At 38.3% G+C, this 26,565-nt stretch overlaps 1 long non-coding RNA gene across 1 annotated transcript in view; it reads right to left on the bottom strand.

Annotated features, from left to right (window-relative positions):
- Positions 1 to 455: 455 nt before the first annotated feature.
- Positions 456 to 26,565, bottom strand: part of LOC139083192 (uncharacterized) — a 37,996-nt gene continuing 11,886 nt past the window's right edge. Inside the window, exons 2-4 of the long non-coding RNA XR_011539737.1 lie at positions 3,352 to 3,415; positions 1,947 to 2,067; positions 456 to 657 (exon numbers count right to left, since the gene is read on the bottom strand). This is a non-coding gene — a long non-coding RNA (uncharacterized lncRNA). The remainder of the gene's footprint in view (positions 658 to 1,946; positions 2,068 to 3,351; positions 3,416 to 26,565) is intronic.

Genomic DNA, 26,565 nt, shown 5'->3' with positions numbered 1-26,565 from the left:
AAGGTAGGTTGATCTTCTAAAAAGGAAAGCCTGACAGTGCCCATGAGAAGTTTCTTTGTTCTGTTTTCTTAATGATAGTTACTGTCAAACACTTAATTTTCAGGATTATTCATTCCCTCCTCGGAAGATAAGACAACTTCTTTTTTTACTATTTCTTCTGGTATTTTTCCAATTTCCCATAATTATATTAGTCTAATTGCTTTAAAATCTCCAACGGCACATCATTTGGTCAGATCCCCTAACTCATGTTCATATATTTTAAGAATCAGTTATTCTTTACTGCCTCTTACAAGAAGGATTCTTTCCTAAAAGACAAAAGCTCAAAATTATCCTCTAATTAGTCTACTATATTTCTTAAATTGCAAAAAGTTGATTTCAAAGAGTTCATTGTTTCAACCAGATTAATATACCTTGTAATTTATTGATTTTTCCCCCAAAGTAGATTGATTACCCACCTCATTCTATCACCATCCCATTCTATCATTCCATGCTTAGTTGAATCCTCTTTATTTCTTTGTTTGCACGAACACAATCTGTGTCGTCATTATTGTTTCCTCCCTCATGCTTCTTTTTGTAGAGGCAGTCTTTCACTAGTTTGCAGTCATCACTCCCATTGCATCCTTTCTTCTCTCTTTCTGTTACTGATTTCCACTTGGCCTGCAGACAAAGGAGCAGCCCTTCAGAAAGTCATGTTAGATACTTCTTGAGAGTATTATCCTTTATAGGCATAGTTAAAAAAGGTGTTTCAGAAGTTATTCAATAACTCTATGCATTTTTATAAAATGAGCTACACAGAAATGTATATTGTGATTTGTAGATGGGCTGCAGAGAAATTGTGCATCATAACCTCTGAGTTAGCCCCACCAGTCAACATAAACTTTTTTGCTGCTTTAGCCTCGAGCATCTCAAGAAATAGGTGAACATATATGTTTACTATAGAAACTGCCAACAGCTCAAGGAACAATCTTTTAAAAAGATGTGACTCCAGAGCTAGTACATTATAAATTCTTAACTGGTCTTGTAAAAGGTAAATTATGGGTTCCGCCTTGTTTTTCACATCTGTATTGATTTTATGTCTTAAAGTAAAACAGAATCAGTTCATGAACTCTGTTGGAGTTGGACTCTGTCTTTTATCTCTCTCTGTTTATTTCAAGTGAAAGGGGAAGTGGCTGAATAGGACGCAAGCTTTAATATCATATGAGCAAGATAAAGGCAGTCTTCTTTCTCACCCTAGAATATCTATGTCAGTCACATATTCAAGTTGTAAATGTGGACTCCCATTCTCCATCTCCAGCATTCAACCCATAAGCATGCTCTTAGACCTTGTTTTGTTCATAGCAATATTGAGAGCAACCTACTGGAATAACTCTTTCATTATTTCATGGGTTCCTGAGGGGGCTTAAGCTGTAGGAAGATAAGCTAAACTCCAAGCCAGGAAGCCCAAATTCAATATCTCCACTGATCTTGTCCACAGCCTAGAGTTTATAGTTTCAATCACAATTGACAGATGAAGCACAAAGTACAGAAGAATTGAAGATGAGTTATAGGTGTGCATTGTGCATAGAAAACAAACTTAGAAAGAAAATTGACTTAGTAAAGGGAACTTTAAAAATCGGACAAACAAAATATATTTAAAGACCACAAGGATCTCTGGGGGTAAACGTTAAGGCTATGAGAAATGAGAGAGGAATCTGCTGTGCTTAAACAGGCATTGTTGTTTCCACTCTTTTTCCAAACCCCACCTCCCTGTTCACGACAAACGTTGACAAGATAGGCAAGAGTTTGGTAAGAGGTTCAAAAAGAGTAAACATAAGTCATCTTTAATGATCACACAGTTGGAGTTTTAAAACCAATTGAGAATGGATTTAATCCCCATCTCTGATAACATCTACCATATTCCTTTTGAAAACGTAATCACTCTAGTAAGCTAAATGCTTTTCATGTACCTTCCCAGGATATTATCCAAAAAATCACTGAAAGACATCCCGGAAAGTATTTGTGATGTAATCATTTGCCTGGTTATTGATCCAAGATTTGAAGAAGTCCAAAGCTGAAAGTTAGCAGAGCCTAGAGGGGCAAGAACAAATGGAGGGAACACATTAATGGAGCCAAAACTTTCAGAAAGAAATAAGCACAATTAAATTGCAACAATTCTCTCATTCTCTTCTTTTGAGTGGGGAAATTCTTTTGGCTTAATTCTGATTGGACTCACCATTGATAACTGGATTGTGTGATGTACAAACAATATCCTTTTATTGAACTTAGAACGGAAAACAACAGATGCCTAACTGAGATGATATTATTTTTTTAAACTGCATATATGTGTGTGTGTGCGTGTATTTGTAACTGTAGCACGTAGGAAAATCCCAGACATATAGATTTATCCTTCATAAAAGTACTTTCCTTCCAAGTTTAATTCAGTGTGAAAGCCATTTCTGTAAAACCTGCTTAAAATGAACCTTAACTCAATCCTATTTTGAGCTAAAGATAAGAGAGGAGATTTGGAGTTTGGGAATGCGGTATAAGATGAATGAAAGTACTTGAGTGAGCATATCCCCTTTAAGATCAATGACCCTGGTGGGGCTAATTACCCCAACCCTCTCACTCTAAATTAAAAAAGACCTCGGTAACTGGAAGGACTACATGATTAACTGGCTGGGAAGATTAACCATGATAAGAGTGGTCTGGTGCTTCCAGGTTTCCCCTCAGTCACCTATTCGTCACTTGCAGAATATATTTTACGTGCCTAGGCATCCCCAAGGGCTGGGAGATCCTTTCATCGAGACCGATGGTAGTGGTGTAAGGATGGGAAAAGATACTTTAGGCCCTAATGAGCTTGTGCTTCCAGGAAAAACATGAGATGTCCCTGGGGCCCTAGGCACTCAGCTGTCATGGGCCAGTCCGGGTGACATTGTCCCATTTCTTTTCAAATCGTAATCCAGATTTCCTGTTGAAGATGGAGCCATCTTTGGCTTCCAGCTGTCATTCTGCATCTAAGATTGACACTATCCTTACTAAAATGAAAATTAATGGTAATTGAAACTATTTTTTTTCCTATTTACATTTTGTCTTTACCTGTTTGTGAGTGTCATTCTAGCCTCAGTTTATAAATAGTTTTCTCGTACTAGCAACAGAAAACTCTAGTCATCATAACACAATTCCTGTTCACATATTGTCTTTTTCCCTGCCTTCTTTTAATCCAACTCTTTTTCACCTCAGACATCTAAATTTACTTATCACTTGTGCTAGCATAACAAATACATCACAAAAGCCAAGGCTTAATTAGCATGTTTTCCCAAGTTATGCGATGTTTAATGAAAAATCTGCTAGTGAACATACAAATCAGCATACCTCTTTAGACCCATGAAGTTATTTATACACTTTGACTTTGGAATAGCATTCCTGGGAATTTATCCTAAAAAAATAATTCAGCACATGTGAAAACAAAGAAATAAACAAATACAGCATTTATAGAATATTCATTGTTAATTATTTAAAAGCTATTAAAAGCTATCTAAGTGTCCAGCTAGAAGAGAATAGCTAGTAGATATTACACCATTGAATAGGATAGTTGAGTAGATACTTAAAAATATAATGATTAAGACAATATAGGAAACCAAAACAGTTTATACGTAGTATTAATTAAAAAGCATTATATAAAATAATATGCTGTGTTTTATAATTCTATAAAATGTAATTATGCAGATCAGGAATAAATGGTAATATGCAAAAGTGGAAATAGTCTCTGTGCTAAATGAAGAAGCCGTTAGTGAAATACTTTTTCTTCAGCAATCTTTAGTATTGTTGTCACCTCATTTTTCTCTTGTTTGACTTTTAATTTTACTGATATTTTTAGTTAATAAAAATGTTCATTTTGGGGGCCAGCCCCATGGTGGAGTAGTTAAGTTCGCACGCTCAGCTTCAGCAGCCCAGGGTTTTGCCAGTTCGCATCCTGGGCACGGACATAGCACCACTCATCAGGCCATGCTGAGGTGGTGTCCCACATGCCACAGCCAGAAGGACCTACAACTAGAATATACAACTATGTACTGGGGGGCTTTTGGGAGAAGAAAAAGAAAAAAATTAGAAGATTGTCAACAGATGTTAGCTCAGGTGCCAATCTTTAAGGAAAACAGTTAATTTTCAACAATTCATTAAAAATGTATCAAATCTATTTATGTACTCTTCAGTTTTTCTGACTAAATTTGGTAAATGTTGACTGAAATGAAACTTGTCATTAAAAACATTATTAAAAATTCACAACACTAGTAAGTGTAAAAGAAATTTAAACAGTTAACTGTTCGAGTGATGTTTTTATAAATCTGTAGCATTTATACTTAAAGTTATTAGAACTTAAATCTGCATTAAGACTTTCGGTTCACCCTGTCCACAAGTATACATTCATATATTGTTGCATCTAAACAATTTGAGACTAAGTTAAAGACATTTTGCCCATCTACTAAAAATACTTTGGTGTACATTTTCCTAGAAGAAGAAGCTCTCTTAAGTAGTCACAGTACAATGATCAAAATTAGAAAAATTAATTTCCAGAAGCTTGTTTACAGCCCCCATTTTTTGACTTGAGAGCTAATGGTGAGGGACACAGACCTTTTAAGTACAATTTTGGCTCCGAACAATCCAGTGAATGTGACATTTTCTTCTAAATCACAAGGTTATTCCAGCCCTTCACTAACTCCTGACCCTGCTCTGCCTCAGCTCAGCAGGGTTTCCAACGGACCCAACCAGAGACTGGCTTCCAGGTTGGGAGCATCAGTAAGAACGACCTTGGTGGAGCCACTGCTGCAGCTCTGCCATTACCAGGAATGATTGCAAAGACAAAGTCACAGCTTGGTGCCCAAATCTGAAGACAGGCTTGCAGCCTGGGAGTTACAAAATTTATCAAGGGGTTATATGCTGAGAAATTGTGTTCTGGATGCTCTAGAGAAGAAATAAAGAGAAAACCCCAGGATCTCGTGTTTTTAAGACTCTGTTGTGATTGGAATCACACTCACAATAACACCTTTGCTTTCTGTAGACACTTCTAGAACATGATGCTGCTTGATGCATTTGTTTAGATTCCTCTGAATTATTCCAAAGCAAATTTTTGCAAGTTATACTTGACGAGGTATGAGTTGAGCAGAATTTAAAAAAGAGACTTCATTCAATCCTCAAAAACCACTGTTGACGTCTCTGCCTGTGTCTCTGTTTATTCCATTTAATCCACGTTTGTTCAACAAAAGAAATACACAATCATCCTTGCACATCCACATATGTGACACATAGTAGAAGAACTTCTAACCTTTCAAGCTATGTTTTTAAAAAAATCCTAAATGGACGAACACTCCCACAGTTATGGCCAATATGATGTTCAAAGAGCGCTCTTCAAACATCGTATTGGCAAAGTCAGATTGCAAGGGACATAGATTTAGAGATAGAATTGGGGTCAATAATCAATCTACCACAGGAATGTTTAGGAAAGAGCTAACTGTCATATTTGGCTAAACATTCTGACTGTGGATGAAGGGCAGTGGTGGGGAATAAGGCTAGGCTGGTAATTAAAGGCATAATTAGCCTTAATGCATTTTCAACTGGTTACCAGTGGGAGAATCTGAGCACAGAAATGATAAAATCGGGAGCGTTAACCTGGAAACATTGTGTAGAATTAATTGGAGTAGGAAGGGACAATAGATGGGGAGCTCAGTTGGGAGGCTGCTGGAGGTCCAGGGTGAAAACCGATGTGGACCAGAGCCCTGAGGACAGTGGTGGGATTGAAGAGAGGCGGGCAGGCTTGAGAGACCTGGCAGAAATAAAATCAAAGGACTTGATATCTAAAATTTAAAGTGAAGGAGGAACATTACCTTCTTTGAGGGTATCCAGCTTTGACAATGGAGGGATGTTCATACAGTTAACGTACACAGTAGAACTCCCCAGGAAACAATCCAGAAGGCAGGAGATCAGTTCATTCATTGGGAGTATTGTGTTTACTACCCAGGATCAACAGGTTATGCTATATTATGTAAAAAGCAACCTCACAGTCTCAGTGTCTTATCACAACGAAAACCCACTTCTCCCTCGTGCACCCTGACTCGTGTCAATCACAGAGGCATGGCTCCACACAGACCCTCCACCGCCACCCTGGGTGGAGGCTCGACCATCTCGTAGCGGTGCTGTCTTTAGGGTGATTAACTTGTCCTGGTTTTCACACTTCTTGCTCATTCTTTTTTGCTTTTTCCAAAATCATACACAGTATTTCCTCTTCCATACCATTGGCCAGAATTTGTCACATGGTCCTATCTAACTGCAGGGGATACTGGGAATATCAAAGAGCCGAGGGAGTGTTTACTGAACACCAACGCCCCTGCTTCAAGCTCTTTCAGGGAGTGTTAGCCAGATGAGTACATAAAAATTGACAGTCCTCAGAAACAATGTATGGAACTTTAAATTCTATACAATCAAAGCCTGAGAGCCACAGGACAAACTCTATCTAGCCTTTAGAGTCATTTGCGAGCCAACCACAAGTTCAGTGTACATTTCTCATGTGTGAACAGGAATACTGTAATTCCTCTTACGTTGGTGTCATTCTCTCAGTTTTTCCAAGGGCTGTCATTAGCCCACACCTGATACCATCAAAATCTCTTTTTCTCTAGGAGACACAACCCTGGGCTAAGGTGTACAGTGAGTGGAGCGTAAGCTGGATTGGTCCCCCAACCTCCTTGGCCAAGAGTCCTAGTTAAGGAAGTACTTGCACAAAGGTACGCAGAGACCTTGCTTCTCCCAAATCAATTCCATAATGAGTCTGAGGGAGAGTTTCAGAGGGAGAGGGTCCGACAGGAGCCATTTAGCTTCTCCTGAGAACCTCATCTTCTCCAGTCTGGGAGAGGCAGGAAGGTGGGAAGAATTCAGAAACTTTTCACTTCTAAGGATTTGAGACATCAGAATCATCAGCGGATTTATGTTCTTGAGCAGTTCTCACTTGAGGTTTCACTAAATCTGTAGCAATATATGACGTCCCAAGGATTCACAATTTCATCTGAGCATGCACTACATAAACCAAAACTTGGCTCCATTTTTCAAACGAAATACACTTGGATTTGACTAAACCAATAGATTAATTCAAGGATAAGAAAAAATTAATGCAATTAATCACAACTTATCCCAGGTAACCTCCCTATGTATCTCTGTATATGTCTCTAAATACTATGAGTATTGCCAATATGTTGGAATTCACAACCTACCTCCTCCCTCTCTCCATGGCTGAGGAGGACAGGCACGGTGTGCTAGAAGCACGCTGCCAGCTGTGGAGGAGGGAGGTTTGCAGGATCAAGCTGTCTGAGATAAAACAATGTACGAAAGATCAGAAAGCCTGTTCTGTTGGATTAGAACAGTGAGAACCTCACAGCAGTTTTCGGAAATGAAAGGAAGACAAGAAACTTTCCTAAGAGTTACCTGGGACTAAGAACTTGGACTTCCTTAATTTACTGAAAGAGATGGAGCAAAAGTCATGATTCCTTTCTTAGGCTGAGCTTCAGTATTCCAGTTCATTTTCCTTTCTATGGCACTCTTCTGAATTATAGTACCCACTCTGAAAAGAAAGTGAAAGTGACATTTTCTCTATCCTCTGGTCCATCCATTCACCTCAAGCTATGCTTCCCCTGCTATAGCTCCGTGCTCCAACCCCCACTATATAGGTGAAAAAAAGGAGGAAGTCATTACCCTACATGGAAAACTTCTAAGTAAATAAAATCACCAATTTACTATTTAAAACAAAAGACTGCAGAATAGTTATATGTTTGCCTGATGACCCTCAACAGCCATAATTGAACTGGTTAGCTTTCCTCTCAAGCTTGTTCTTTTCCTACATAGAAACATATGTAACTGGTGTAAAGCAAGGAATTATGGTTAGTGAATAAGTCTGGTGAGGAGGCCAGTGGTCATGCCAAAAGAAGCCTTGGGGGTGCTTCAAAGCCTACTTGCCTCCCCCCATAATGCCCTTCGGCCTGCCAAGTGATCCAATGAACATACACTTTGAATAAAACACATTTTGCTTAGTATGCAGACAGGGCTTCAAGCACAACCCCTCACCCCGTTTGCTGCCAGATTACTGTCCTTAAGCCCTTCCTCTGTGGAAACTTGGAAACTGCCACAGTTGAGGTCTTAATGGTCAACTTCAGTCTGTGCTACTCTATGTACATATGGGGATGGATAGAAAGAGAGAGAGAGAGAGAGAGATGATAGATATATGCATACATATGTACTTAAATGCATGCATACATACATACACACATAATTTTGCCAGAACAATATACAAAAAGGCCGGTGCTGCCTACTCCTTAGACCTCACATCTCACTACACCTCCAAACCAATCACACTGTCCAATCTATGGAGCCCCTTGTCATGATCTGTCCTGGCTCTTTGACTTTCCATCAGCTGCACCCCTTCCTGGAATATTCTTAAGTCGTCTTCAGTCTCTTGTTTCCGCAGGCCTGCATCGCCCTCTATGACACATCCCCACCAGTCCTCCTGGGAACCTCTGCTCTATTGCTTAGACAATCTCTTGCCCCCTCACCTTGAAGGTGCTTGTAGTATAAGACTACATAAAGAAGATTTATTGACTAATAGAATATAGGAAAATGCGAAGTCAGCAGAGCGGACATGGAGGCCGAATATATATCACAGATCTTGATGGGAGGCGGTTTAGCATAGGAGGGAAAACACAGTCTAAGCAATCAGAAGACCTGGGTTTTACCTGTGGCCGTGGCACTTACTGGCTGTTTGTTCTCGGGCAAGTTGCTTAAACCATTTGAGCCCCTTTTTCTTCAACTGTAAATTGAAGGATAATACTACTTACTCCATAAATCTGCTATGAAAATTGAATAAGATAATGTACACAGAGTGTTGAGTAAAATACCTAGTACGTTGTAGTCAGCAAGTGAACGTTTCTTTCTTCTTAATTACATAAGTGTACCTGTTCACTGAATGTGAAATCCAGAAGAAAAGATGAGGAGACAGGTGCCTCTGTCATACAAGATACTCTTAAAATATCTCCTAATAAGTTATAGCTTCCTGTTTCCAGAGGTCTTCACAACTGATTGGTAAAGAATCACACTTCACTCTCTGTTCCATTTTCCTATTGCTGCATAATGAATGGCCCTAAAATTTAGTGACTTAAAACAACAATGGCATTTACTTTGCTCGCAAATCTGCAATTTGAGTCAGGATCAGCAGGGACAGCTCAACTTTACCTCAGTATCAGCTGGGTGGCCCAGGGGCTGGGGGCTGAAGTCTTGAGAAGGCTCATTCACTTACATGTCCAGCAGTTGTTACCGGCTGTCGGCTGGGATCTCATGTGGCCTTTCTGTGTGGTCTCTTATCACAGCATGATGGCTGGGGTCCAAGGCTGAGTGTTTGAAGACCAGGCAGAAACTGTATCATCTTTGTAATTCAGTTTCAGAAGTCATACAGTGTCACTTCCACCATAGTCACAGCTCCTCTGAGAGTCAAGAGGAAGCAACATAAACCCCATCTCTCGCTGGAAGAATGTTAAGGTCACACCGTAAGAAGAGTATGTGGAGGGAAGATATTGGTGCCGAAATCCTTGGGAAATGCACGCTGCCACGTTTCCCCAACCAGAAATGGACTCGGAGGAAGCCTTCACCTCTGCATTTCTTCTGGGGCATGCCTTCTGCTTTGTGCAGCAACCATCTTGGGCTGAGGCATCACCTCTATTTTGAGTATTTTCTTCCTTAGTGTGGGATAAGTTCTACGAAATATTTCTTCAATCAAAACTGAAATATCTCTTTTTGTTTATTTGATTATAAATGTGAAGCATTTTCTTCTTGGAAGGTAGGAGGAAGGAAGGGAGGGATGGAGGGAGAGAGAGAGGTGGGGAGGAAGAAAAGAAAGAAGGGAGAAAAAAAAACGTAGAAGTATTTACCTATCAAACCATTTCCTAAACAGAATCATGCTGTACATAGTTTTGCAAACTGATCTTTTTAAGCTTTCCATGGCGTAGTGGTCCACTTTATGGATAAATTAGAATTTGTTTAATCCTCCATTGATGTACTATCTCCATTGTTTGCAATTTTTTACTACTATAAAAATATAAGAATATAAGAACTTTATAATAAAACACACTCTAGAACTCTTATCTTAGCATTTCCTTAAGCTTTCAAATTAAACTGTCTGTGAATTTTAAGTTAGAGTTTTTTAAAGAAAGTATAAGATTTCTGGCCCACTTTCTTCTTGAAAGTCATTCTTGATAATACCTCTTCCCCTAATTACTTCAAAAACTCACTTATTTCAAGCAGCCTTGGTTAAAGTAGTCCTTATTTTGTTGCTCTATATCTGCACGTAAATTTGTATCCAAGTAGCTATGTATAAATCAGTTTGTACATATGTCAGGCATGATTTAGTACTTTTTGTGAATTATTCTATTTGACTCTCAAACCAGCTATATAAGCGGGCATTAATATCCTTATCCTACTGATGATAAAACAGGCTCAAAGACGTTAAGTTACTTCCCACAAGATTTCATAGGCAGCACGTGGCAGCCCTGGGTCTGAACCTGACTTCCTTTCTCTATATGACACTGTATTCCCACTGAAGTGTATATAAAATATAAGCAGAAACAAAATGGAATAACATATTTATACACCAAAGAGTAAGTCTTTCATGACAAATCTCTATCGCTCTCCTAAAGCTCCCCAATGGCTCTGTTTATTTATGACTCGATCAGTGAAACCCTCTCCACATCTACCCTCTTTCATTGCTCAGCTGCAAGGACACAGCTGATGCTCCCGCTTGACCTTGCCTGCATCTTTCACTGGCTTTCTCTCACTTTCAACCCTGCATCTCCTCTTTCTTTCTGTTTCCACCACTGATTCTCTTCCTTCCTGCCCCTCCCCTTGGCAGAGGGCCTTCTAGAAGCCACAGTCTTCTCTCTGACTTTTATTCCTTTAACACTCACCCCAGGAGAGCTCATCCATTCTCACAGCTTTAAAAGTCACTTCTATGCTAATGACTCCTAAATTTACATTTCTAGCCCCATCTTCAATCAAGGTAAATCCTCATTAATCACTGAGCTCCTGTTCCCTGTCTCCAATCGTGTACTGGACACATTTCAGAAAAAAATGCCTTACTGTTACCAGACACTTAAAACAAAATACATCACCTACCCACCAAAACTGAACCTTCTAAACTGCCTTTCGCGATCAATGGTACCATCCTTCCACTGCTTGGTTGGCTCCCGCCAGCTGTTTCCACCTAGATTCAGGCTACGTATCATAACCCAAATGCTGCCTTTAATCATTTAACGTTTATTTTTATGAAGAGCTAAAGGAAAAATTCCAACACACATCTTGTCCATCGTTGTCTTTCTTTGCTTTCTCCTTTGGCAACCTCATAGATTTGGTTGTGCTGTCTAGGCATGTGACTGCTGATATCTCCAACTTAGTTTATTAAAATATTGATCATCCTTCTTCGAGCTATCTCCTCCCTCAGTGCCATACACATCTTAATGACACCATTATCTTCAGTATCACTCATACACAAATCACACTACAGTCATCTTTTATTCTTTCCTGTCCCTTTTTCTTCTACGCTGTTGCCATCAATTTCCCTTTATGCACACCACACTGGGTCTCACTTCTCTTTGTCATGGCATTCAATGTCATATAAAATCTGGCCTCAGCCAGCATTACTCTGATACCAAAGCCAGAGAAAGACACTACAAGAAACAAAAATTAGAGGCCAATATCCCTGATGAACAGAGACACAAAAATCCTCAACAAAATATTAGCAAACAAAACTTAACAATATATTAAAGGGGTCATACACCATGATCAAGTGGGATTTACTCTGGGGATGCAAGGATGGTTCAACATCCATGAATCAATAAATGTGATACACCATGTTAACAAAATGAAGGATAAAAGTCATATGATCGTCTTTTTGTGTGTGTGTGTGTGTGTGAGGAAGATTGGCCCTGAGCCAGCATCTGTGCCAATCTTCCTCTATTTTATATGGGATGCTACCATAGTGTGGCTTGACAAGTGGTGCTAGGTCCATGCCAAGGACCCAAACCTGCACACCCTGGGCCACCAAAGTAGAGTATGTGAACTTAACCACCACGTCACCAGGCTGGCCCCATGATCATCTTAATTGATTCAGTAAAAGCATTTGACAAAATTTAACATCCTTTCATGATAAAATCTCTCAACAAACTGGGTATGGAGGGGATATACCTCAACATAATAAAGGCTATGTATAAGTCCACAGGTAACATCATATGCATCAGTGAAGAGCTGAATGCTTTTCTTCTAAGATCAGGAACAAGAAAAGGATGCCCAATCTCACCATTTTTATTCAACATAGTACTAGAAGAGCAATTAGGCAAGAAAAAGAAAGAAGAGGTATCCAAATCCTAAAGGAAGAAATAAATTTGTCTCCATTTGCAGATGACACGATACTATTTATAGAAAATCCCAAAGACTCCACCAAAAAACTGGTACAACTAATAAGCAAATCCAGTTAAGTTGCAGGATACAAAATAAATATGCAAAAATCAGTTGCATTTCAATACAGAAACAATGAACTATCAGAAAGAGAAATTAAGAGATCTATCCCATATATAATAGCATCAAAAGGAATTAGAAAGTTAGGAATAAATTTAACCAAGAATGTGAAAGATCTATACTCTTCAAACTATAAGAAATTGCCAAAAGAAATTGAAGAGGATACAAATAATGGGAAGATATTTTGTGTTCATTTTTTTATTTGGAGGAATTAATAACACTGTTAAAATATCCATACTACACAAGGCAGTGGACAGATTCAATGCAATCCCTATAAAAATTCCAATGTCATTTCTCACAGAAATAGAACAACAATCCTAAAATTTGTATGGAACCACAAAAAACCCAACATAGCCAAAGCAATATTGAAAAGGGAAAAGAGGGCCTGGCCCGGTGGCGCAGTGGTTAACTGCTCATGTTCTGCTTCAGCGGCCCGGGGTTAGCCGGATCAGATCCTGGGTGCAGATATGGCAGCACTTGGCAAGCCATGCTGTGGTAGGTGTCCCACATATAAAAAGTAGAGGAAGATGGGCATGGATGTTAGCTCAGGACCAGTCTTCCTCAGCAAAAAGAGGAGGATTGGCAGCAGTTAGCACAGGGCTAATCTGCCTCAAAAAAAAAAAAAAAAAAGGAAAAGGGAAAAGAAAAAAACAAGGCTGGAGGCCTCACACATCCTGATTTCAAGCTATCTTACAATGCTATAATAGTCAAAACAGTATGGTATTGGCGTAAAAGCAGAGACATTGATCAATGGAACAGAAGAGAGCTCAGAAATAAACCCACACGTATGTGGTCAATTAACAAGGACAAAGGAGCCAAAAATGTACAATGGGGAAAAGATAGTCTGTTCAGTAAATGATCTTGGGAAAACTGGACAACCGCATGCAAAGAATGAAACATCATTCACCAAAATCAACACAAAATGAATTAAGGACCTGAACATAAGACCTGAAACCATAAAACTCCTAGAAAAAAACATAGGAGGGAAGCTCCTTGACATAGCTCTTGGCAATGAATTTTTGCATATGACACCAAAAGCAGCAAAAGCAAAAATAAACAAGCAGGATGACATCAAACTAAAAAGCTGCTGCAGAGTGAATGAAACCATCAACAAGATGAAAAGATAACCTACAGAATGGGAGAAAGTAATTGCAAACCACATCTTCAGTAAGGAGTTAATATCCAAAATACACAAGAAAGTCACACAACTCAATAGCAAAAAAAGAAATAATTAAAAATTGGCAAAGGACCTAAATAGACCGTTTTCCAGAGAAGACATACAAATGGTCAACAAATGCTTGAAAAGATGTTTAGCCTTTCTAATCATCAGGGAAATACAAACCAAAACCACAAGAGATATCACCTCACATCTGTTAGGATGTCCATTGTCAAAAAGACAAGAGACAACAAATGCTGACAAAGACGTGGAGAAAAGGGAACCATTGTACGCTGTTGATGAGGTGTAAACTGGAACAGCCACTGTGGAAAACAGCATGGTGGTTCCCTAAGAAATTAAAAATAGAACTCTCACTTGATCCAGCAATCCTAATTCTGGTTATATATCCAAAGGAAATAAAATCATCTCAAAGAGATATTTGTACTCCTATGTGTATAGCAGCATTATTCATAATAGCCAAGTTATGGGAATAAACTTAGTGTCTGTCAGTGGATGAATGGATAAAAAAATATGTGGTATATATACAGTGGAATATTAGACAGTCTTAAGAAAGAAGGAAATCCGAAATTTGAGACAACATGGATGAATCTAGAGAGCATTATGCTAATTGAAATAAGCCAGACAGAAACAGACAAATACCCCATGGTATCACTTACACGTGGAATCTAAAACATAAAAAATGTCAAACTCATAGAAACAGACAGTAGAAAAGTGGGGATTGGAGGAAATTGGGAGAGATTAGTAGAAGAGTGCAAACTTTCAGTTATAAGAAGAATAAGTTCTGAGGATCTGATGTATAGCATGGAGGCCATAGTCGATAACACCGTATTGATATCTGAAATCTTTTAAGAGAATAAAACCTAAATGTTCTCACGAAAAAAAAAAAAAGCACCTATGTGAGGTGATAGATATGTTAATTCCATGGAGGGAATCCTTTTACAATGTTTATGTCTATCAAATCATCACTTTGCACACTTTAAATATATTACAATTTTATTTGTCAGTTATACCTCAATAAGGCTGGAAAATAGATAAATAAGATGACATCTGACCTCAGTACATTTTCCCCTCTGTTCCTCATTACTCAATGCCATGGTTTTTACATTTTTATGAAAATAAAATCCTTACCATTTTTGTAACCTGTCTCTTTTCACCTCTCTGCCTCACATAAGTAGCTGACAGTGTTTCAGAGGGAAGCAGTCACATCTCTATCTCCGTGTCACTTACCTGGTAATATGCTGTGCTCGACAGGCACTCCAGAATATTTGTTGAGCTGAACAGATCTTCATAATCAGACTGCAGTGCTTTGAAAACGGGCTTTTTTGCACAAGAAAACATTTGAACACTTAGTAGGAGCTTAATAAATACGCATTGATTGATTAGAATGGGGAGCCTAGTTTCATTTTTCAGGCAAAATGCAATACGGGAAAATAAACGGCCACCTCAGGCTGGCTTCTCCTAGAGATGAGTGGAGATGAATGATCCCATTGAGTTATATATGATGAGTATCTGGCCTGGCATCCATAGAGAAGAGCAAATTAGATTTTTAAAATAGTTTCAGGGTTAACAATGTAAGATGTTATTAGCAACACAGGTCGGGGATCATTATTAATGTAGTCTGCGACCTTTATCTTGATGTGCTGGAATAAGAGATTTATACATCAGGATAGAAGGAATTGTTCATTTTCATGAAAGATTTGGAAACAAAGGGCAGAAACTCAAATTGAGAATGGTCAGGTTTGTCTAAGGACCAACTGGGAGAATGCACCACAATTTCCCAGGGCTTGTGCAAGGCCTGCAGAAACTACATCCGCCCATAGGGAGAAGGTATTTAGGAACAAGAAAGCTACTTTTTTACACATAAATATGTAACTAACAATGAGTAATAATTTAAAAGGAAACAAAGGAGATCCAAAAACCACATATGTCAGTTTAATGAGATTTGGGGAAAAAAATATGATATTCTTTTAAAGTTTGCTTCAGTACGACAGGGCCTCTAACACATTCCTCACTGGATTTAATAGAGGTTAAAGAGATTTAACCAATCTTAACCCAGATTTATTAAATATTATGCAGATTTTATAAACTCACTAGAGATTCAGTACTAGTTATTGTGGAATTAGTAAATCTTCCTTCACGCTTGTTAGCGCTCTCTGTAATTCAACAAGGAGCTGGAGGGTTAAATGCTAAGATTTAATATTTAGAGTTTTATTGAAAAAATATAAAGGATTCAAGGATTTATTCAATACGCTTAAGACCTAACAAATATTGTCTCAACTCAGGAAACTAAATATGGAATGAAAATAACCTTAATTGCTTGCTCTGAGGCAAGTGTTCAATTTACCAATTTTTTTGTGTATTTAATAAATAGATTATTAAATCAAGTGCAATGCTCATTAAAGATTATATCCATTAAAGGAATTCATCTCAGCTATGATTTATTCAATCTAATGCCTCATTGATTAAATGTTCTTCAGCTCTTAAAAGTCCACTTCAGGTTTAATAGGTATCAGGTCAATTTAGAGAAGCATTCAGCACACACGAAAGCCAACAAGCAGGGAAGCGATTTGTACACTCTGGGCTGTACGGGCGCCATAAGTGGGAGTGATGTTGGAAAACAGTGTGCTTAAAATGCTACTTAAAAGCGTTTCAGAGGGAAAATAGTGTAATTCTGTAAGCTTCTCAAGTGCCTCTAAGTGGAAGAGGTGGGAGCAAATAACCTGGGGAGAGGGTAGTAGATGGGAGAGGTTCTGGGGAGTGGACCTAGGCATACGACCTTCTGGCATACCTGCCCCATGGCTCTCCTGGCAGCCATGTGAATTAGGGGTGTAACCAAATCTCGGGGGCTCCAGGGATGTGTTTTCCTGTTCTATGAATGATGTCCCCAGGACATCTGTATAGAATTATAGCTTTGCAATTTGGCATATATTTTTCCTTGGTTAAATTCCATAATGATGTAATATCATTAATCCAAGATTTGATTCCTGCTTGGTTTCAGTACTTTTGGTGTGATTTCACAGCCGTAGGACAGATTTATAAAGAAGGTTTCATTTTGAGATGACATCTCAGATACCACATCTCTATTGTGACTTTGTGTTTATGGACAGAAGATAGCATAACATTTTCTACCGAACTATTAAGTCAAAAGCACCTGGATGTTAGAGTAGGTATTAATTAGCAGAGCTCAGACAAGAGTCCTTCATTTACCCTTTCAACACTAAAAGAAAAATACGCTAGCTCCTGTTTATTTAGTAGCTACTATATACTAGACATTATTTCTTTTAATTACTGTAAATATCCTGAAAGTACTTCTAAATATCTGTATGTAAGAGACTAACAAACTGAGATTTTATAATTAAATAACTTGCCCTAATTCAAATAGCTAGTGAATGGTAGAAGTGAGATTTGAAATCAAAATTATCTCACTGCAAGCCTATGATATTCCACTGCTTCTGTGGGATATCCAGGAAAAATTTGATTAAAATCATGAATTGAATGGCTACATTTTTTTTCCTGTCATAGAGCTAAGTAATAAGGATACACAGATAAAAAGACAAGCCTGTCCTCAGGTAAATCATTGTCTTATTGCGGAGACAATTGAATAAAGAGAAAATTAGCATGCAGCAAGACAAGTGTTTTGAAAGAGAAATGCATGGTTTTATATGACAACCCAAAAGAGGCATTTGGCCATATCGTATGGGAAAAATCAAGGAAGGTTTCTGAGACTATCAAGTTGTGTTTTGGGTCATACTAAGGAAATAGAAGAAAAATGATGTTGTGGCAGAAGAAACTGCAGATGAAAAGGCACGGTGATAGGATCCAGAATATTTGGAGTATGCATGAATTATCTGCATGCCTCTGAAAATTCATGGACTACCAAAAATATCATTTCCTAATGCTTAAGAGGAGGTATGCAGTGCCAACTCAAATAAATGGGGTGAAAGTATTATTTTCAACATATGGTGCCTGAACAAATAGATGTCCAAATGAACAATATATAATTCTTGACCGCAAACTCACTCCACATACACAAATTAATTTGAGATGGTACAGGGACCTAAATAGAAAAGTTACAAACCTAAAGCTTCTAGAAGAAAATATATTGGAATATCTTCACAAATTTGGTTTGGGCAAAACTTTCTTAAACAGAACACAAAAATCACTAATCATAAAAGAAAAATATGGTTGATTGGACTTGAGCAAAATTAAAAGTGTATGCTCATGAAAAGATACCATTAAGAAAATAAATTGGTAAACCTCAGACAAGAAGAAAAGGCTTACAATATATAATATTGGACAAGGAAATTATATTCAATATATAAACAGTTCCTACAAATCAATAACAAAAAAGATCATCAATCTAGTTTTTAAAATGAGTAAAAGACTTAAAAAGATCAATCACAAAGAAAATGTATGAATGGACAAGTTTATGATAAGACACTCAATTAGTCATCAGGGAAATGCTAATTAAAACTACCATAAAAAACTATTTAATATTTTCTGGAGTGGCTAATTGATAATCCCAAATGTTGTGGAGGAAATGAAGTAACCAGAACTCTCATACATTGCCTATAGAAACCACATTGAAAATTCCTTGGCAATTTTTTTTTTTTAGTTAAGAATACATATAGCCTATACTCCAACAATTCTAATTTTAGGTGGGTACCCAAGACAAATGAAAAGATGTATCCACACAGACTTACATAAGAGAGTTTAAAGCATCTTTGTTCAAAATAGCTTCAAGTTGAAAACAGCCATTAAGAAGTATATGTATATAACTCTATAGTTAATAGTAATACTGTATATAAAAGTCACACACAAAAAGAGTTATATGGATAAATACATTGTGGCATATTCATACAATGGACTATTCCTCAGCAACAAGAATGAATCAACTACTGATACACACAACAATAGGGATAAATCTCAGACATATGGCACTATGCATATACAAAAGAAATCAGACACTAAAAATATATACTGTAGGAAGGCAATTGCCTCTTTGGTTTTGGGAAGCAGATTGACTGGAAAAGGTCAAGAGAAAACTTTCTGTGATGGTGGAAATGTCCTGGATCACGTTCTGGGTAGCAGTTACACAGGTATATTCAATAGTCAAAACTCGTCACACTTTAAGATGTTAATGTTATATTTTTGAAGATTATGCCTCAGTTAAAGGAAGAAGGCTTTCAGAAGCCATAGTAACAACCTTGCTTAAATCTTCCCACTCAGTCTCAGTAAACAACTCAGGAGAATGAAGAGGAAGGCCAATTTTAAACTGTCATCCTAGAAAAGGATCGTACTGATAGACTCTCCAGTTAGAATATAAAATGCGTTCTATGCCTCACTCAATATTTCAATCCATTGGATAGAGAAGACAAGCCCACAGTTTTCTCTCCTGACATAACTGTTTGAAGTTTGAGATCAAAATTGTCTAATGTGAAGAAAGCGCGTGAGGTTTTGGAAGGCCTGGGCATCTGAGTCCCACGTCAGCAATGGTATGTGTGACTCCAAGTAAATCCATGGAGCATTCGGAGCTCAGTTTTCCACTATGGCTGTGTGTGTGTGTCGGTGGTGCGAGTTGTAACATTTAGTGACGGACAATATTTTGTGACAGTAATATAATGAGAAAGGAGAGTGAAAAGAAGTCAGTTTAATGGCAAAAGCCCAGACAGACAGAAATGATCTCTTTTCATTCTAAGATGCATTGAGGTACTGACTGGTCAAAGATCTTTGCTAGTATCCTGAGAAACTAGTAATCTGGAATTCAAATCCCCCAGGTGAGGGCTGCATGTGTGGGACTGAGATGCCAGAGGCTGAACTGTCAGGAGAGGCCTTCCAGTGGGGAAAACAAGAAAGAAAACTCTCTCTAAAGACTATGAATAACATAAATAAGAAGCTGAAACTTTAGAATCAGACTGATTTTGAAATGCTCATGTACATACTTAGTATGCATGTATTTGAAACACACACACATTCTAAATATGCTCCATATCTGTAGGCTTGAGTTAACAGTGCTTAAATTTGGGGTCAGAACAGGGTCATTTGAGTACACTAGATTTTCACAGGTGTGCTTGGCACAATAAGTAACAATAGGTCAAAGATACAGAGACAGCTTCCTAAAAATAATGTGGAGGAATAATATTTTAAAGAACTAATCAGCGAGATTTCAATTTCATACTTATTAATCGTAGTTACTTGGGTCCTTATCATAAATTATGACTGATATGTATCTCTTAAATGATGAATTTTGATACTTTCCACTTGTGTAACTTGCTTTAAGAACCAGTGAGTCGAAACAGCATTTTGCCTTGGGAATATTCTCCATCAAGAGGCTAAACACACTGTTTTGGATGTATCATTAGTTCTCTCAAACAAGAGTTTTTCACCGTTCACCATTATGTACTGAGGACAGTTTATCAGGGCTATTTCATGGCTCACATTCCACTGAGTGTCACAGGTTCATGAAGATATCGACACGCCAGCAAGCATTCATGATCTGTTTCAGAAGATTTAATGAGCTACCATGTTCAAACACTGCTAAGAGAAGCATAATACAAAAATTTATTTGCACGATGCCTCGCAAGAACCTGATATTTATGCATGCAATTAGAACCTCTGGATAGCTTGGGAGATGACAGGACAGGTACTAGCACTCCATTTGACAGACAAGGAAACTGAGGCTCAAGGGTTTGGTAACTTGACCAATGAAACCCAGGTATAACAGGCATGATAGGACTGTGACCTTGGTCCTCTGATTTAGATACTAAAGAACTTTTCACAGCCCCAAATGATCTCTCTGGCTTCCATTTTATTTCTAGAATCTTACATATTTTTTTGCTATAAAAGCCACAGAGCTTATCTTTCACATGAAAAGTAACAATGACTCATGTCCTTGATTTCACGCTGCTAACCTTTAGCAGGATAGGAAACGGGATTTCAGAATTTAAGATAAAGAGACCTGGAGGGAAAGTAGACGCAATACAAGTAAGCTTCCTTGTCCCTGGCTAATGCTCTTTTGAAATAGATCAGCCAAAGGGATGTCTGGGGGGAAAAAGAGAAACCATCACTCAGAGAAGATAATAATCTTAATTGAAATCAGAAAACCTCCAAATCTCTTTGTGTATAAATATGTGTGCTATAATAGTGAACATTTAGAGTCCTTTTGGGATTTTTAAAATTCTGGACAGTGTTCCATCATTTTTTTAAATTGGAGCAGGGAGAGAGGTGGAAGTTGTGGGGAATCAGTATCCCGGAACCATTCTCTGTTTCCTGAAAGTTCTGTTCATGACACTTTACCCGGTACTGGAACCCAGGATCTTGGGGGAATGCAGTGATTTGATATTCTAGCTAAGGAAACAAGCTGTGGTTGCAGCTATCCAAGGATGCCTTTGGAGGGTGGAAATAAAGTTAGTTCAAATTCTCTGACTCAATGCAACAGAGAGATTAGTGTGGGGAGGAGAGAGAACTCTGCTATGATTCAGCTCGCAATATTTTTTGGAGAAACAATTATAAAATGCAAATATAATTGTGACATCCTTAAATAGAGCCCATCTATAAAGGCTCCTACTTTCTCCTGTTCTCAAGTATCTGGTTAAAAAGAGCTATCTCCAGACGAAAACCAAGTTAAGGAAAGTTATTAATACGATTCTCTAGCTACAGGCATGGAAGGCTTCCGCCGCCCAGGTGAGGAACTTTTCTATATTGTCTCAGATGGCTCAAGTCTTTAAAATGAAAATCATTATTTTTAACCTCTCCCTAAGAGAGTGGCAGGATGTGGGTCTTCAGCTTTTCAAGAGAAAATATGGAGACTTCCAGTTTCACCTGTAACATGTAAAGAACTTTGAAGTCATCACTCTCATCCTTACAAGAAAATTCTGGGTAAACTGAAAATCAATGTCTTTCTTTGACTCATCAGAGAAATGAGTTTTTAGGGCAAACTGCTAGCCTAAAATCTGGAAAGAGGGGTGAATTCAAAGAGTCACAGCCAAGAGTTGCTTGCATGGAGCAGAAACCACCGGAGGCATAAAGTGATGGAAACACTTAAATGATCATTTTGACAAATTATTGGAGGTTGAATGTGGTCTAATTGAGTGAGAACCCCTTGGGGTTGCTGCCTTAGGGGAGTTCCCACACATTTATGGGACTTACCTCCAAGAATCTCCAGGAATCTTCACACACGGTGAGGGTCTTGAAAGATCGCCTTCTGGCACCGGAAGGCAGAGAGAAAGAGTAATCCTCGTGGGATATACCCAGAGGCTTTGCTATGACAAAAGCTTATCTTCAGGGGAAAGGTTTTCACAGAACTTTGTCTCAGAGCCCTAGGGGAAGGCATTCCTCTTGCTCTAGTCGTTTCTAGACTTCACTTCTCATCAAGGGGGAAGAGGATGCTCTAAAAGAAGAAGCACTTCTGAAAGTCACAGACCAGAGAAGCAGAAATTGAAGCGGAGTTTACAGAGCACTCTCCTTTCCCCACACCTTATCACGACATCAGCGGGGATCCAGCCCCATAATAGTGCTACAGATTACAGCTGAAATGACTGCAAGACACAGACTGTTTCTGAGGACACAGACTCAAGAAAGCCACAGCAAAAGGGGAAACTAAAATAAGACCACTAGAGAAATTTGAAGCCTACTGCTTCAAAAAACATAGAAGCTACAGCTACACAAAACATTAAACAAAAATCAACTCCTAGACCAGTTAACACAAAAGTTCACCCTAAAGACCTGTTTATCTCAGTTCATATTACTTAATACATCATGTCCAGCTTTCAACAAACAGTTACAAGGTATACTTAAAGGCAAGAAAAAACACGGTCTGAAGAGGTTATTCATCCATACCCATCTCAAATAAAATACATATGCTGAAATTATAACACAGGGAATTTAAAATAATTGTGATTAATATGTTAAGGTCTTTAATAGAAAAAATAGACCACATGAGAGGACACATGAGTAAAGTAAGCAGAAAGGAGAAAATCAAAAAGAAAAGGTAGAAATAAAAAAAAATACCACTGTAACATAAATAAATATTGCTTTCTATGGGCTCGTCAGTCAACTGGTCACAGTTAAAGCAAAAAGTCAGTGAATTCAAATATAGGTCAATAAAAACTTCCCAAAGTGTAACGGAAAAAGAAAAAAAACAAATTAAAGAAGAAAAGAACAGACTATTTAATAACAGTAGGATAATTTAGAAAAATGTAATATACATGTAATTGTAATACCAGAAGAAGAAAGATAGAATGGAGCAGAAGAAATATATAAACTAATACCTGTGGAGAACTTTCCAAAATTAATGACAGATGCCAAATCACAGATCCAGGAAGCTCAGAGAACACTAAGGAGAATAAATACCAAAACACTGCATCTCTCTGTATCATATTTAAACTGCAGAAAAGAAAAGAAGAAGAGGATGTCTTAAGAGTAGCCAGAGAAGGGGGGACCTTACCCAGAGAAAAACATTAATAATAACACATTAATATTGGTTTACGAATTGTGACAAATGTATCTTACTAACGTGAGATGTTAATAAGAATGGAAACTGAGCATGGAGTATATAAGAACTCTCTGTCCTATCTTCACAACAATTCTGCAAATCTGAAATTGCTCTAAAATAAAAAGTTTTATTTTTAAAAAAGAAAATCGCCATTTCAAATGGATGATATTCTTTCTTATCATCATTTTCATGAATTGTAACAACTTTATGGAAAAGCAACACATCTCAACACTCCTCATTTTCTACTTCCTCTGATCTCTTCATAGATGGGAAGCATCTCATTTTAATTTTCTAGCAAACGCACCCCATCCCATGGTCTTGGTTTGCAGAGAAGGCAATGGCTGTGCACAACAACTTAAGATTCATTTAGGGTGGGCTTGACAGGTATATTTTAGAAAGTGAGTAATAGAAGGACACCTTTAGGATCCACAGTGATGATTCATTCATTTTTAAAACAAAGGCAAGGATTCCCAGACAGTTAGGTAACTTCCTCCCAGGAAAAAAAGTCTATCAGAACAAGGACCTTAACTCAGCTACCCAATTATTTTTTCTATTGTTTGCAGTGATTTTGTTTAGTCAGTACTATTTACTTGACTTTGAAATTGTTAAAAAATGTTGACAAAGTACTCCCATGATATCATAATATCATAATGCATCTTGAATAAGATACTTCAACGTCAGAATTATCAGTAGATAATCAATCCAACCCAAAATGTGTTTCCTGTGTGCTTGCCAAGACATCAGGTGGGCAAAGTCAAACTGAAATATGGAAAACACATGAGTAAAAGTAGAACAAGATGCTTAGTGTGGCCAGAGCCTGTAGCACACGGACCAGGAGGAAAGAAGTAGCGTTCCCATGGGTCTCAGTTGGCTCAGTTGAGGCCCAATTTACACCCATTAACCCATTCTGTTATAAAAAATGCCCCAGGTTAGATAATAAATTATGCAGTTGTTCTTTGAAAGGGCCTTGAATGCCATCCTGGAGCTACATGAATCAACACTTATCTACAGACCTATCCTAAGCCACAGCACTCCCCGTCGGCCACTCTGGTCCTGAAACTTCCTTTTCTTCCACTTCTTTTTTCAGTGTAACATCCCTGTTCTGCTTAACAGTACTGTAGCCACATAATCATGTTCAAGTTGCATAGACTCTCTGTGCCTCTGTTTCCCCATCCATAAGATGGAGATAACACTAGTATCTTTCTCATAGGGTTTATATGTCCATTAAACTTAAATGCACCTATTACACAGTAAGAGTTCAATAAATTTAGTTACTATTATTATTCTCAATTAATGATTTTTGACTTTTTGGATGTTAAATCATTTTTCTGACTCCCTATTTTTAACATTTAGTTAATTCCACTCTTAGTTGAATTTACCTAAAGAAGAGCAACAGATTTTGGAAGAAGGAATATTTTTTCTACCACTTATTTCCCAAATAGGACTGAGCACCTCCTGTGTAACAGGCACTCTTCGGAGCACTGAGAATACAATTGCAAAAAAGACCAACAAGAACCCTGCTCTCAGGGAGCTTTCTTTAAAATGTAGAAGAAAGTCTAGGATAATTTGCCTTTGTGTGTTTCAAACAACAATGCCCCTTATTAGAGGACACAGCTTCATGAGTTTACAACTTGGTAGGATGTCAATGCCTTTTGGTGAGATAAGAGGTACCCCTTCCTTCTCGAGGTTTAGCCCCATGCTGGGCATATAGCTTATCCATCGGAACTCCGGCTGCATATTAACCCTTTTACCACTCTCCACTGGATAATTCTGCGCACAACACAATGTTTTTAGATTACCCAGGGGGCCAAAAAAATGAAGAAAGTTGGATACAATAGTTTGGATTACAGGGCAAGAATAGGGCTAGAGAATACATTTGGGAGTTATTTATAGTAGATAATTTTTAAGTCACAGGATTGAATGGATTGTGAGCATAGCACACATCTAGGGTTGCTCTCACATTTGGAGGATCAACAGAGGAGTAGAAAGAGCCAGGGAAGAACATCTGGGAAACTGCCAATGATAAAGAAGGGCTGGAAGTAGAAACTAGGATGCAAGGAGGAGGTGTGCAATGAGGCTAGAGCTGTGGACGAAACCAAGTCAGCACAGACTTACATGCATGTTAAGGCACTTGAGAGCTGTTCTAGAGGCAGCAAGGGTTGCTAAAAATTTAAGCACCAGTGGTAATTCAGAATTTGCACCATTGGTGAACTCAGCTTTTCAATTACTGAAATACTCACGTAAAGACATACCAGGCGGGAATTATTCCCACTTGTGGAGAACAGAGAAGACTTGGAGAAGTACAGGCTCCAGGGCTGGAGGTCAGTCTTCATTGTGAAGGCTGACTAGCACAGATAAATGGCCGAGACAGACCATTGCTGTGGTGAATATAAGCTAAATTTCTCTAGAGAGGCCTGAGAGTCAAGAGCTAGATAGATCATATGATAAAAAAGTTAAAAGTGGCAAGAACAAGATCAAAACAAGAGAGAGAGTCCGGAGTCAGGAAACACAATGGATAAAATGTGGAACAAGTTATCAATTAGCAAGTGTGGGTGACTGGAATTGGCCATCCCTTGAGGATTATTTTGGGCTGTTTATTTTTAAAAACTGCAGACATGAGAGAAACTGAAAAGTAGAAGTTACCCTTTTTTAAGACACATTTATAATTGTAAAGGAAATCTCCATCTGTAAAGGTGTCTCCCTTTCTATACCAGGAAGAAGGGGGGATGTCCTTATCTCTGGAAACTCTGATCAGTGCAGAAGGCAAGGACTTAAATTAGCATGGGAACCTGACTCTTGTTCACTGGGCTTTTCTGGTGATCTCCCATAGCTGATTCTCCCCACCCATAACATCGTCCTTTGTCTTTAGCTGAGGATGCTATTTAAGGTGAGAGCTTCCGCCATTTATGCAAGTTACTCAGTTTTTCTGGGTCTTTCCCTGTATAGATGTTAGAAAGCTGTGTTTAAATTTCTCCTGTTATTCTGTTTCATGTGAATGTAATTTGTTGTCCAGCCAGAAAGACCTAGAGTGGGTGGAGGAAATGTCTTCCTCCCTTACACAAGCGAAGCTTGGGCAAGAACTATGAATAGCAGCCGTGCCATAAATAGTGGTCAGATGTCGAGCAAGTTATGTAACCTCTGTGTCCCTGGGTCTTCTCCTCTGTAAAATGGAGAGAGTAACCACACCTAAGTCGAAAGGATGCTGTGAAGTGTAGATGGGATAATGCACGTAAAGCCCTCGGAAGGTGGCCTGGCGCTCTGCAGGCACTCAATACGTATTAGCTGTTATTATTTTTTGTGGTTGTGCTGCTTTTGTAGACTT

The sequence above is a fragment of the Equus przewalskii genome, chromosome 1 (genome assembly GCF_037783145.1).
Source record: "Equus przewalskii isolate Varuska chromosome 1, EquPr2, whole genome shotgun sequence".
Lineage (NCBI taxonomy): Eukaryota > Metazoa > Chordata > Mammalia > Perissodactyla > Equidae > Equus > Equus przewalskii.
Note: the sequence above shows the minus strand (reverse complement) of the source record. Positions and strands in the feature narration are given on the sequence as shown.